Source organism: Sciurus vulgaris (assembly GCF_902686455.1).
Source record: "Sciurus vulgaris genome assembly, chromosome: 9".
NCBI lineage: Eukaryota > Metazoa > Chordata > Mammalia > Rodentia > Sciuridae > Sciurus > Sciurus vulgaris.
In genome coordinates this window covers 67,915,167-67,930,434 of record NC_136469.1, presented here as the reverse complement: position 1 = coordinate 67,930,434, position 15,268 = coordinate 67,915,167, and the positions used below count along the sequence as shown (strand labels likewise).

General features: G+C 37.3%; 1 protein-coding gene across 4 annotated transcripts in view; it reads left to right on the top strand.

The window, feature by feature from the left end:
• CCSER1 (coiled-coil serine rich protein 1) overlaps positions 1 to 15,268 on the top strand; it is a 1,261,997-nt gene that overhangs the window by 1,142,863 nt on the left and 103,866 nt on the right. The window lies entirely within an intron of this gene.

Sequence of the window (15,268 nt, the reverse complement as noted above, 5' to 3'; positions counted from 1 at the left end):
TGTAGACCTGTGCCCAGAAACAAAAAGGACTTTTGTGTATTTAGCACCTAGATCCTACCTAGCCTCTGCCCTGATGATAATGATCATGAGTGTAATGATAATGATTATTGTGTTTGAAATAATCATCTGTGTTAATTTTTTCCTAAATGTACACATAAGGTGTTCTGGATCAGAGTCAATTTAATAATTAGTATTTCCATAATAATTGCATTGATGTTGCTCCCTTTGACCCAATGTTCACTTCTGAACCACACAATGAAAGCTAAATGGTGAAGTCTCCTATGTGGGTAGTCTCACACTCCCTAGGCAAGGGATGAAGAAATGAATTTTATCCTTGTGTATACAGTAGAAAAAGACAGCTGCCTTCACCACAAATCTCAAAAGGAGGAAGAAAATTTTCTGTTCTTTGGAGATGAGAAGAAAAGAATAAAGTTAGTTTCTTACTCTAACCTTTTGGAGTATAAGTCTCTCCAAAGGATAGATAAACCTCTTTGTCTCTTGTATGACTAGAGATGTCTCCAGGGTCCTGGGTCTTGGTCTCTCTTGAAATGTAAACACAGAGCTCGATGAGTTAGGTGAATCTCTTTTGAGTTCTCTCACCATCCATGCAGTTGTAAATTTACTTTCAAAGATTTGTTCATTGTTCAGGATCCATGTTTTCAGAATAATTTATTTAGCAAGTACACTGCTGGAACACTAAAATATTTTCCTAGCACTCCCTAATAATGATGATACTGGTTAATATATATCCAAGCACTTGTCCTGCATCGAAACTCTTCTGAGCATTTTCTTAGAATTTATAGTATTTCATTGATCTCCATTATTGGTGAGGATACTGTTGCCCAAATGAGAAAAAAGATACGAAGAAGTTAATAAAGCATCTTTGGTCATATAGGTAGAAAATGGCACAGATAGAATTTGAAGGCAGTTGTTTGATCCCAGAGTATGCTACCTACTATATGCTTTATTAAGGTGGGAGGAGTAGTTGAGTAGTGTCAGAACAAATGACCTTTATATTGTTAAATCTCTTATGTTAAGTGGAGGGTGAGGTTCAGGCCCAGGAAGCAAGTTTTGGGGCTCTGCAGGTAGAAGAAGATGCCAGATGCAGTGAGGATAGTAGACATGTTTTATTCAGAGGTAGCAACAGTTTCCAGCTTCCACTCTCTAGCTTTTGCTTTAACCCACAGCCAGTTCCATTCCCTGACCCCTCCTCAGTCTTTTCCATATGCAGGCCACAGAAGGCACATTGCCAACAGGCTACATCAGTGAGCACTATTTAAAACCTTGAGAACATACACTAACTCCAAGTGTCTATGATCTTAACTGCACACTGACCATAATATTTATAACCTTGGCTACATACAAAAACATAACAGCCCACCAGAAGCATCAGCAAGGTAGCTTAACTATAGCTATTTGGGGGCTGCCCCAACAATCTACCACTTTAGGATTCCTTGCCATACAACCTAAATGACTGAGATCTTCCACAATGATCTCTTAGTAAGCCTTGCTTCCATAGGTTACAATAATACAAGTTGCAACATATAATCATAAAATAAACCCCATCACCTAAGATCACTAAAAAAACATTGCCAGGTTCATCCCATATTGAGGTGGCAATAAAAATCTTTCCCAGTCACATCCAATTGTCCAGGGACATAGTCTGAATTCACCAGAGTAGGCTGGTAGTAGAACTCACAGGCACTTTGGTGTTTGCTACACTGGTGTAGGTGTATGCCCAGTTCCCAATGGTATTGGCCAGGACATGCCTATATACAAAAGAACAAAGCAGTTACCACCTTAGTACAGGTAAATCATGCCCATCAGGGAGAATGCATGCCAGCTTTGAGTCCTGGGAAAGCACAGTGGCCACTGAAGCAGCTTCCCTGGACAGTGATGCCATTCATACAGCTTGGTCCAGAACTTCAGGTTCACCAACACTGGGGAACTCATAATTGACCAAAGGGAAATAACAAATGTAGTTTTTAAAATGTGTCCCCTCTGTAGGAACTTGCCAAGTCACATGTATGGGGGGGGGGGGTCATTCACTAGTTACCCATGGTGTCACAGGGAGATCATACTCTAAACCTGTTCCTCAGGAACTAAAATAAAACTACCCTACTATGGTGGGGGACCTTTATTTTCCAGGGCCCTGTCCAATACATAGTTTGCTTTCCAATTAATCCAGTGGGTGCAGGCAAAAGAACATTTTCTTGCTTTCCCAACACAGACTTAAGCACAGCATCCTTTGTGCTGGACCTGTTCTGTTGCTGCTATGCAGTGCAGCAAAGCCTCCACAGGAGCTGATCCCCCTTGTCAGCAGTGATCACAACAGACCATGAATGCTGTGCCCACTCTTTCATAGAAGATGGTTGACTGCAGTCTGAAGTTCTTGCTTAGCCTGTGGATGATATAGGATGCACAGCTTCCACTGAATCTGGAACTAAGCCCATTAGTGCACATTCTGACCTGGGAAATGGGTACCTTGATTGCTGTTTATTGTAATGGCCTGGCTGTACAAGGTGGAAAACACTGTCAGGGTGTGAATTGTAGCACAGTGATTCACTTGACCATTAGGCTGGGCAAATAACAAGCCTGCAGCTGTATCCATTACCATGGAGGCGAACCTGGCCCCTTCTGACTTTGAAAGAGCCAATGTAATCAACTTGCAATAGTGTCAAAGGGATACCTCCATGCATTACCAGGCCATCCATAGCTCCAACGCATCAGGGATGTGGATACTCTTGAGCACAACCACACATGCCTGGCAGGCCATTACTGGGGCATACCATTTAAAAGGCAGCCCCCATTGTTTGACCATATTCCACCTAGTTTTCACCTCTGCATGCTGTAGATGTCGATGCAACACAGTTGCCAGGACGGTTGGAGGCACCCATTCTAACTACCACTCACTAACTAAAGCATCATTCCCTGGGCTAATCAAGGAAACATGGCCAGTACATGCCCTGTAATCACCTGTTCCTGGCAACTTGACTCTCAGAGTTCTTGTCACAGAATTTGCCCCCATTATACAGAACAACTGTTATGCATACCACCATAGGGGATAATTCATTTGCTATCACCATTCAGCTCCACTCACTGGCTATTTTGTCTTATATAGGGATCAAATCAGACAGTCTGTTTTCAGTTCCACAGCCATCTACATAGTCAGTTGTCTATGGTTTGAGTCATCTGTGTACTAAACATTGAACAGTATAGCCTGGTATAGCCTTCCCAAGGCATGGGTTTGTTTCTGGTTCACTTACATAAATAATTGCCACTATCACCTCCTGAAGTCTCTTGTCTCTACTTCCTCCTAGCACACCTGGTTCTTTTCTTGGCCTCTGCAGGCTCCTAATACACTGAGGCTCTCTCTTGGCCGCTACAAAGAGTACATTCAAGTCACAAGGTTTTGTGGGATCAGTAACATGTAGCACATGGGGTTTCTTACCTCTTTTGGCTACTGGCATGTCTAAATCTCACAGGCATAACAACAAAGTTGCCAGGGGCCCTCCTAGTCTCCCTAGATTGTTTTCCCAAGCCCACTAACTCCGCTTGACTGGTGGAACATGGTGAACTTGGTTACCTAGGCCAGCCCTGCTGGCAGCTGCCTAGGAGAGCCACTGGCTGCTTCTGTTTCATTTTCTACATTACATCTAGCTGGACTCGCAGGCTGCTGCTATTTCATTTTCTGCATTACATCTAGCTGGACTTGCAGGTGTTAATCACCCTCCACTTCCTCCTTGGACTCTATTAGGACTGTGTGGGAGGCTGAGGGGCATTTTCAAGTATAGAGATCCTCTGCTAGTGACTATATGCTGGCTCTCAAGGCATCTTTCTTATCTTGTAACTCCTTATCTTAACAGTTCCTGGCAAAGCTGCATCAGATTTTGCTCTCAAAACTGTAAGAAACATTTATTTCATGACCTTAGCAGCCATGTGTGTGGCTCCTCAGACCCTTTCTCCATCTCTTCTGCACTACTGTTATCATCTTTGTCCTTGGCCGTGGACTGATGCCTGTGTTCCACTGCTCAGTTAACAGTCTGCTCTACCAGGTCAATGTTCACTAAGGGTAATCAGATACCTTCTCTGTGCTCACAGGGAAACTATCCCCCGTATCCACGGCATCTCAACTCTGCACAGGAGTCTATGTTAATAGGACCTTGACAACTGAGTTGCTACATGCTGGTTGGTGGCCATAGGTCCCTTCTATCCACCAGGATCAATGCATCTCTCACCCATTGAATCTTCTGCCAACTTCATCAATTGTCACATGGAGGGTGAGGCTCAAGTTCAGTAAGCAAGATTCAAAGCTCAGCAGGTGACAGAAGATGCAAGATGAAGTGAGGATAGTAGACTTGCTTTATTCAGAGGTGGCAACAGCCTTCAGCTTCAACTTTAACCCACAGTCAGTTTAATTTTGCCCTATCTCCCAGTCTTTTTTTCCCATAGGTTTTTTTTTTTTTTAATATATAAAATATATATGTGCAGGTCAAAGACGGCACATTGCCAGCAGGTTACATCACTGGGCTCCTGCTCACAGCCAATGTTTATAACCTTGAGTACATACACTAACTCAAGAGTTTTTATGACCTTGACTACACACTAATCATAACAACCAATTCATGACTTTGGTTACATACTAAAAACATAACATGGCCTTCCACGAGCCTCAGCAAGAGAGCCTAATTATTGCTATTTTGGGCCTGCTCCAACATCTAAGTAGGAGGTACTATTGGTACAGAGCTGGGGCCTTCTGTGAAACTGAGGCATCAAAGACCCCCTTCATCCCTGAGTCTCGCAATCAAGTCAGAAAGATGTCAGACATGTGGCTCAGAGTAACCAGTATTTATTAGAAGGATTGGGAAAGGGGAAAAAGGGACACTCTCAAAGGGGAACATGGGTCCTCTCAGAGTGGAGTTGGACAGTGTAGTTCTCTTGCCCATCAGTTTTACTGGGGGTTTCCCCAGGAATTTTCCAGAGAGTTCCACCTACATTCATCTCTTGATTTTTGACTGATGCAGGATGATATCAGACTATCAAGTCCCCATTGCACATGACAACTCTAGGTTACTTTGACCAAAGCTGACCAATTCTAATTGGAAACATTCTTAACAGGTTTTATGGTTAGGGGCAATTACCCTTATCTCCCCTTGTGTTGGAATCTGGTCTGTGTAAAGGGTTATAAATGTCTTCCCTTTCAGGATAATTGTGTTCTTTTTATGGACTTTTTAGACCTGCATTTCCCTTGCAGATGACAGGTTGCTGAGGAATGCAACACCCTGTCAATTTAAGCCAGGCATGGCTGCAGGTAAATTGCTTCTTGAAAAAGAAAGCACGGATGCAGCCACATCAATGTTTATAGATTCTCCAATAGCTAAGCTCTGGAACCAGCCTCGGTACCCTTCAACAGATGAATGAATAAAGAAAATATGGGATTTATACACAGTGGAATATTACACAACCACAAATAAGAATCACATTATGGTATTTGCTGGTAAATGGATGAGACTGGAGAATATCATGCTATGTGAAATAAGCCAATCCCCCAAAACCAAAGGCCCTATGTTCTCTCTGATATGTGGATGCTAACACACAATAAGTGGGGAGGTAGACTAGAAGTTCATTGAGTTAGACAAAGGGGGATGAAGGGGAAGGAGGGGGAATAGGAAAGGCAGTAGAATAAATTGGACATTACTTTCCTATGTTCATATATTAATAAACGACCAGTGTAACTCCACATCATGTTCAACCACCAGACTGGGATCCTAATTAGAATAAGTTATATTCCATGTAAGTTTAATATGTCAAAAACCACTCTACAGTCATGTATATCTAAACTCAAAAAAGAAGAAAGAAAGGAAAGCACAGGCTGGGCGTGGTTGTGCATGCCTGTAATCCCAGTGCCTTAGGAGACTGAGACAGGAGGATCACAAGTTCAAAGACAGCCTCAGCAAAAGTGAGGCGCTAAGCGACTCATTGAGATCCTGGCTTAGAGGTTGAGTGCCCCTGAATTCAATCCTTGCTAGCCCTGACCCCCCAAAACAAGAAAGAAAGCACAGCATATGGGGGATCAGCACAGTGGGTCCAATTCATGGAATGATTTCCTCAACCTCGTGTTCCCACCATTCACTCAGTCTGTCCCCTGTCACTATCATCGCTCTTGTACTAGGCTTCCTAACCACGCCTCATGCAAATAAGTCTCACTTTGAATTTCTGTGGAGCTCTTTTCTACTGTAGCAACACCACTCAATGTAAATGTATTCAATTGATTTACAATTAGAAGATAAGCACCATGCCTTTGAGCTAGAGGTTTTGTCTTGTCTATTTTTGAGTACCCTAAGTGTAGCATGGTTTGGTTATATTCAAGACAGGCTCTTGATAACTATCTTTGTTTTTTGTGCAAACAATTATGAACATAGTACACAGTGTAGAAGAACTCTAATGAGTATTTGGCGTCTACTTCTTTCCTCCTGGGAGCCATAGCCCATCTGTGGAGTAAACCAAGAAAGAAGTAAGTAACTGGTGAAAATGCATGCACTATAGACAGGTTAAGAGGTTTTCCATCATTTGTTTAATTTGCTTAAACATAAAGTCCAATTCCAGTGTCCTGTTGATGATTACTGAAACAAAAGCACACTCCCAGTCAGGGCTAAAGGGAAACGGGTAAGTTGACAAGTGATAACTTTTCTTCAGAGATTATATAAATGTAAACTTCAAGTTAGTCATTGCCCTAATTTTCATGAATTCTGAATTAATAAAAATCCTGAATACATGAGAATTTTTCACCCTGAGATTGAAAGTGAAAAATTTCAACTGACCTAGTTTCCTCCTTATCAGACAGTTAAATCCTTCCTTCTTCATAGTATTTTATTCAAATATAAGTCATTATATATATACATATACATACATATATATATATACATATACATGTATATATATAAGATATTGAAACCATTTTCTGGAACTTTACATTTTATTCTTGCTGAACATTTCTATAAAACAAAGAAAAATATGAAGTCAATAAAACAGGGTTTGCCACCATAGGAATGGTCAACTTCAGGGAAAGGAAGCAAACACAATGATAAATCTTATCTAAGATATGATCTGAGAAATGATGATGCTTTTTCATTTAGGTTATATGTATTTATTATGAAAATTAAAAGTTTGTGCTTAAAGCTAACTCTAATTATAAAAATTTTGAAATTATTTAAAACCATAGACTTAATTCTATAGCTGAAAAGGTTATAAATCAGTTTACTAGGGAAGATGTAACTATGCCGTAGGTACTAAAAACATCAAAATAAAGGGTTGTGTTGAAATATTCATATATTTCAAATGTAAGTAATTGACTCCTGTCTCAGTGGTAATACTAAGGTAACCATAATATTTCCATAAAATTTAGTAGGTCAAGATTCAATCCCTTATCTAAGTAAGTTATCCAACCTCAAAAGTTTTGTTTTATGAGTCTTTAAGTTCACTATTCAGAATAGTTTATTACTTTATTAGAAAGGTCAAAAGAAAAAAAATAAGTAGTATAAAATTAAAGTATAATGTGAAAGGTTCAATGAAGATTTATCTAGTTGGTATATTGCAGATTTCAAATCTTTGAAAAGCTACCCATGTCTTTAGGCAAGATAAACTTTATATCATGGGAATCCTAATTATAAACCTGACATTTCAGATGAAAAATCCCACTGGCTTACTATAAAATGAGGTAACAATAAGACATGAAGTACTTTAAAAATCAATTCAATAGAATACAGCTTTAAAGGAGGAATGCATTTATTTGTACTGAATTATGTCTTGAAGAAGAGCTTGGTTCACTTAGTCTTTTGGAAACCTGTCAGCCAGTGCCCTGTTCTTTCTGTTTCTTGCTTGGGTCACCCACAAACTGGAAAGTATCTTTTTTTTTTGTTTGTTTTGTTTCCTCCACACCAACTTGAATGCCCCAGTGTGCTTAAAAGGTGAGGGTGGAGGAAAGCCACGCTACTCTATGCTGGGGCTTAGGAAACCTATCTCGGTTGACCTAAGGCAGAGGCATAAGACTGTACTAATGCTTAGCTAGCTGTGACCCTCTTGCATGGATTGGCTTGCCCATACCTCTTGTTTCGAAGCCAAAGTACATTGACTCTGTGATATTCATCAAGTGTAAATATCTCAAATCACAACAAAAGAGGAAATGAGTTTGATTTTTCATGTTCTGGAAAAGAGTTAAGTCCCAGGTGACTTTTATTGCATGGTACATTCCTAGAAGAAGTTTAGCAAGATCACATGTTTATTTTAATGTTGAATTTGAAGTGCAATTATGGTCCTTTAGGTCTGAGGTATTGTATAGATTATAGATAGTCAGTAGTTTGTTTTACATTTAAGTTTTCAGAAGGTATTTTCAAAGCTAATATGCTAATATTGAAGATATCTAAATCCTTTGTAGTTGAAAGGTAACTGTTAACACTGTTCCCCTAAATATTCTACCTTTTAATGCAATTAACTTTTTTCATTTTAATATTTCCATTGTAGAATATTAAAATGGAAAATATCAAAGTAAAAGAGAATCTTCCAGTATCTCTTCATAAACAGTAGAAAAGGGATATCAAATAGATTTCTCTCTCATGCCAGTTCTAAGAGATTAGTAATGATTACCTGGAGGGCTATCTAAGGAAGAATCTTAGTTTAAATATGATCTCAGAAAAGAGGAAGATTAATAAACTATCTGCTATGGGTTCTTCGTATTTACCATCTGGCAGCAAATTCCTCGTTTTTTGCAAGGAATTTTCAGAAAATTCTGCAAATCCCTATATTCAAATAAAAATATACAAGCTTCCCTTTCCTCCATAAAAATATATACACGTCACGAACAAGTAGTACTGATGTGTGAATCCTAGTCTTTCTGCTTTGTTCATACACCAGGTGAGAAACTCACTCCTGCCCATTTTAATATGTATGATTGAAACTTGGATCTTAGAAATATTACAACTTACTTTCATGGATTTTTCAGGTTGAAAATACAACTGTTGAATCTGTAGATGCAAAGAATGTATTTTTATAACTAGGCTCAAATGTTTTCTACAAAGCCATGGACTAAAGCTCTATTTTAACATTTTGTTCAATTCAATATTTGCTTAAGAACTAAATTATGAGATTAATGGGGACAAATCATTCAAATGAGGGGGGAAAAAGTCCCTTTACTTCCAAAATAAATTGGGAACATTGTCCCAGAACTCTGTAAACAAGATGACCAGTGGTGTGAGATATTCGGGATGAATGTAAGATATTAAGTGTCACAAGGAAAACATTCAGTAGCCTCGCCACTGAATTTGAAGGATAACAACATCATTAAGAAGAAAGTCTATGCTGTGAAAACTCCATCCAAAGCCTTCACCCCCCGTGGAATCTACCCAAATGAGTTGCTGAACTTAGACTTTGCACAGACGGCTGACAGCCGGACCCACACCTAGGAGATGAGATCACTCAGGTTTGAGGTGACCCAGCCAGAGTAGGTAGATCTGGATGTGCTGCACTCACAGTTGTCACCATGTAATATGGATGGGCCATTAAGAAAGCCCCGATGTCACACTCCCCAGAGCCACGGTCTGCTTGTTTTGCCGTATGTAGTAAACAGATCTCTCACCAGAACTGGCAGCATTCAGTGGTGATATTCTCTTCCCTTCATGCTGATTTAGGAGGCTTTCAGAGGTAGTTCCAGCATAAAGCCTCTGTGTGTAGTAAGTTAGCCTTGTGTGTGTGTGTGTGTGTGTGTATGTGGCATGATGATGCATTTGTGTCATTGCTGTAAACACACTGAAGATTTTTAATTTCTTAGTAAGAAATTAATAGTTTCCCATTTAGAATTTGATTGGCATGCATACAAACAGGGGACTGCTCTCACTGTTTAAAAATGACTAGGAGTTTTTGTTTACCTCGTGAATTCCGATTGACTTTCTACTTTATCAGTTTGTGACTTTGCCAACTGGTGAGCTTTCCTTTTCAGACTTTGCCAAGGCTTCCCTGAGACAAGCTATCAAGATAGCGTCTCTAAGTGCTATACTATGACAGGCTTCCCAAATGGCTGCAAAACAATTAAAACGATGGCTAAAACATTTCCACTGGGTTCAGTCTCAACATGAACAAAGGAAACTCCAGAGTCTAAACATTCCCACCACAGTGTGTAGCATTACTTGGTCAAGATTTCAGATTATTTTTTCCACCAAGATTAGTCAGTAGTAACCCCCTGATCCTTTTGTTTGTTTTTGGACTGATCAAAAGCAACAAAAGCCTTTTTATTTCGCACGTTATTATGAAGTTTCTAAATCCTATTTGTAGATGAAACATAAAATCTAAATTTTTATATAGAAAAAAATATTTGTACATAATTAGAAAGTGACAAGTTTTAAGTTTAAGTGAAAATCTTTTTTTTTTTTTAAATAACCATTGACTTCTCTGTATTGTCATTTCTGTTCCTAGTACCCAGACAGTTCCATGGGCACAATATGTCCTGCTGGCTTTACTTTACTTTCGTTTTGGGGGGGCCTTGGAATAAGATGAAAACAGAGACAGATCTAGTTGACAGAATCTTAGATTTTTTTGACCTCCTTTTTTTTTTAGCAATATTGCAGAGTATGGTCATTCCCCAGGAGAATCCTTAATTAGAACAGGAAACATGCACGAAAGTTTGTTAGATGGATGCTTTCCCCACACATTACTTTTCTGGAAACTGTTCTGTCCCCTTTGTCCATCATCATAACCATTATATCACATAATAGAACCACCACTTGAAGAGGCAGACAGGAAGATTGGTGACAAATGCCTTTTCTGAAACTGTATTTCCTTCTATGACAATCTGTGAACTATGCTATCCCCAGTTAAGTTGTGGTAACTACAAAGTCTAGATTCTTCTGTCCTGGACTTTATTTTACATGGTGTGTTCTGCCAATGCTCAGTATTACATGAGAAACATAACTCTCTCTATATTAGGAGAAACATAATTCTTTGCTTCAACCAGTTCCAGACAAAATCTGAAGAGCTTCTCCCTGAGATGAGCAAACATATGGAATGTGGGGAAAGTTATTCTTCATCATAAACATTTTTAACTAGTGAAGAAAGATAACTTTAAAAGGCCATATGCTTTGAGAACAAACTTCATTATTAAAGTTTTTGGGTAGGACACACAAAGTACCTGGTGATTCCAATGAAGCTTAGGGTCTTGCAGAGTTGAAACCCTTTCTCATACAATACTCTCTTTAAAGTACTGCTCAGTAGAAATCATGAAAGAACAGAGGGCAGGATGCCTCTTTTTATTAGAGACCATGGGTTTGTGCCTCATTGGTCTACAATGTCTTAGTTATCATCGTGGTGTTTTAGAAGGACCAGGTTACAGTGGAAAGAATAGGGTTTAGGGCATTCATAGATCTAGATTAAAATTCTATCCCTATGATTACTAGCTCTTTGATCTTGCATAATTTAGCACTTGATTTTCAGTTTCCTTATTTATAAAACTGTGATCATGATACATACTTCTAAGGCTTGTTGTGAGAATAAATTACGGCTGTATTTGAAGAGGTTGGCCCAATGCCTGGCTCATAGTCAGCATTCAGAAAATCAGGCTATGATTTTTAGTATCAATATGAGACTCAGAAGCTACGGATATATTATGTCATTTGCCTACTTTTATTTCCTATGTGGATCTTCTTTTGAGTTAGCTGACTAGGCATATAGACCTGCCTACAGCTCCAGTTTCGTTTTAATCAACTTCATAGAGTCTCTTTCTTTGATCATCAACTTAAAATAGACTATTCAGGAAAACAGGTGTTATTTTCTCAACCAGTTTTACAGACTACAATTCATAAACTGGATGTGGCAACCCAGGCCTGTAATCCCAGTGACTAGGGTGGCTGAAGCAGGAAGATCACAAGTTCCAAGACAACCTCAGCATGTTAGCAAGATGCAATCTCAAAATTTAAAAAAAGGAGTGGGGCTGTGGCTCTGTGTTAAAATGCCCACGAGTTAAATTCACAGTACCAAAAAAGGAAAGGAAAATATATATAATTCATATATTAGTTTTGAAAGTAGTATTGTGTACTTTTGGGTTCTCCAATATGAAAACTGGTACCAGAAATTCAACATTTGGATTAGAATTCAATTCACAATTAGAAGGAATGACTTCATGTTCTGCCTCTGTACCATGTGTTTTCATCTCTCCCTTCATGAAACTACAAAATGGATTAAAGTCTTCATTCGCATGTTCACAAATAATGTAAATCATTTTAGACCAGAAAGTAAAAATGGATAAATAATGGATTGTTAATTATTCTTCCTTATCTAATGTTCAATATTCTATATGGCCACATACTTAATAATATACTTAACAAATAGACATAATATTTTAAAATTCTAATGTGGATATAGAATTTTATAATTTTAAAAATCATTGTCATACAAATCATTTTTTTCTACCCTTAAAAGAATCTTAGATGGGACAATTATTATGTTACATTTTTAGGTGGATAAAGAAGGCCAATAAATACAAGCTGCTAACCAGTCTTTGCTACTAGGTCTCATGGACATTTTACAACATACACCAAGTTTTGTGAGGAGGAGCTATGTTGCAATCTAAGATCACACTCCTCATTTTGGAGGGTTTCTCATGAAGTATTTTTATTTCCTTTTCTCAGTCTCCTTGTAGCTAAACTCAGGAATACACATACACATGTGTGTGTGTGTGTGTGTATGTGTATGCCTGTATGTGTGTATGTATTCACACACATGCATGCAATTTTTTCCCAAAGGAGGAAGGGGCACAAGATAAACAAGAGCAGAATATATTCACATGGTTCACCATAAAACTTCACCTTCAGTTTTATCCTTATTTATGTGTTTGTTTATATATGTATAACTTTTGCACAAAATGCAACTAGTTTTGAGTGTATTTTAGTAAGGGTTAGTATTCTGTAAGCTTTCACTTTTGTAGAAGTCCATGTTGGAAGGAATGTAGAATAGACTCAGATAAAGAAGAAATGATTCATAGACATTCTGCAGAGGTGCATTCCTGCTCATGAAATATCTACGGTCAAAGGTAGTGGTCATTACTTTGTAAGTGATTTGTTTTTAAACCATTTTGTCTGTGTGTATGATGTGCATTGATTTTACTTTCATGTGCCTAGGTGTGGCTAGGCTCTCCCTTTCAGACCTTGAAATGTCACTAATTTTTTTTTCTGTAAAATGGGCATAGCAAATAAGAAGTACTTTTACTTCAAAGGCACTTCAAAATTACAATGGTTATAACGAAGCATACATCAAATAAATTTGAAAATTTTAATGTGATTTCAGAACAAGTTGTAAGGGTAGGAATTTTAATGTTGGAGTCAAATAAGGGTCCAGTTATTTTACTACCAATATCTCAAACTTGTTAACTTTGTCTTCCTCATTAATAAAAAGAGAGTAACAATATCTTCCAGTGGGGTTATATATACACAAAGCTTTAAAATAATGTGTGTCAAGAATCAGAGGTCTTGCACATGTTCAGTTAAAGTCATTTCCCCTACATTTTCTGTCTCTTTTATGTGACAGTCAAGTATTATTTTTAGCCTGCACTAGCAATATTTGCATTTTCTAATGCAATAATATTAATTGAATGAATTAAAATTATTATGATTTACATAAAAATCTTAAAAGATGGTTATGATAACACAATATACAAAGAAAGTAAATAAACATTTTGAATGGAAGAACAAGTAATATACAGAGCGATATTGTGTAGAGGAAGTTACTTAATTTAGAAAAACAAAGAATGTGCTGTATTTCAATACTAGGTCAAGATTTTTACCAGAAATTAGATATTAACTGAGTATTATTTGAATATATTTTAATGAGAATTTCATAAGCATTGCTTAAGTTTTGAATGAGAAATAGTAGTCAGATGTAACTCACTAAATTAGATACATAAAAATGTGAAAATAGGCTCAAAGGTGATTTTTGAAAAAGTACAAGATGTATTTTCTATATATATAACCTTACATTATGAATAACCCAAAGTCGAATTTTTTGTTTACCTTGATGAACACAGCCATCATTTCAACCTGTTAGGAAGATTGTTTTAATTTATTTCCTCATGAAGATTCCATAATGTGGTTAGTAGAAAAAAACACTGAACCTAGGTCCTAGTGTATGGATTACTAATCAACTGTGATATTTGGCTAAAGTAATTTTAGCTATAAAATGCATTCAATGTTTTGAAAAATTCTTTATATCTCCAATTCTTTTTCTAGTATTTTTACTCTATTTTCTAATGAAAGATTAAACATGATGCCCTTTACAGTGACTTAGATGTTTGATAATATTTTAGTCTATAATTAAGTCTTCTAGGTATTTCTCATTTACCTTACCTCCTGTTTATTAAGTTAAGGTTATGATGCTAAATAACTGATCAAAGATTAAAAAAATAATTGAAGCAATTAAAGCAGAATTTATTAAAATAACTTCTGGATTTTGCTGACAACTAATAGTTTTTATCCTTCCCTTATGACTTTCCAAAGGTGAAAGAGAAAATGATAAAATTTTCATGTTACAAGTACCTTCTTAAAAGGCACTTACACCAAGTTAGCAGTGACTTGAGTAGTATATGTGTACCAAATTTTTCATTGGTACCTTTGAGCTAAAAGGCTTGTCTCTTAATCCTTTATTTTATAAATAGTAGAAAAATAAAAAACTTAGACAGTAAATGAATGATCCAAGGTCAGAGGGTGAAGAATTGCAACTACATTCCAGTTTTCTTTACCATTAGACAGTTATCTTACTTTTTAGGTGAGAAATAGCAAAATCATATTTATTGGTTAGAAGTTTGTAGCTATTTCTTAGGATCATGAAAAGGAATCTAGGGGTCATTTTGCAGTGCTTCCTAAGAACTGTTTCACCAAAACCTCTTTCACCTCAGGCTGAGTCATAACTCATTCACTTTAATTACTTCTATAAAATCCAATGGGTGATTATACCTGCAATCTGTGAACTCAGAGATATCTAGCTACATCTTATCAATTGGACAATTATATTGTTTTTGCCAACAAAAATATTTGCTAATCAAGAATAAGTTCTTCTAACACTAAAAGTGAGCCGTTATAGAAAAATGTATATAGTCAATGCAACCATAAATATATATGCATATATATAGTCACATACAAATGTATTCAGAATTTCATCATAATTTATCATTTCAAAATTTGATGTTGAAATGTCACAGTGTATTTCCCACACTTTATATTTACCCTATTTTTCC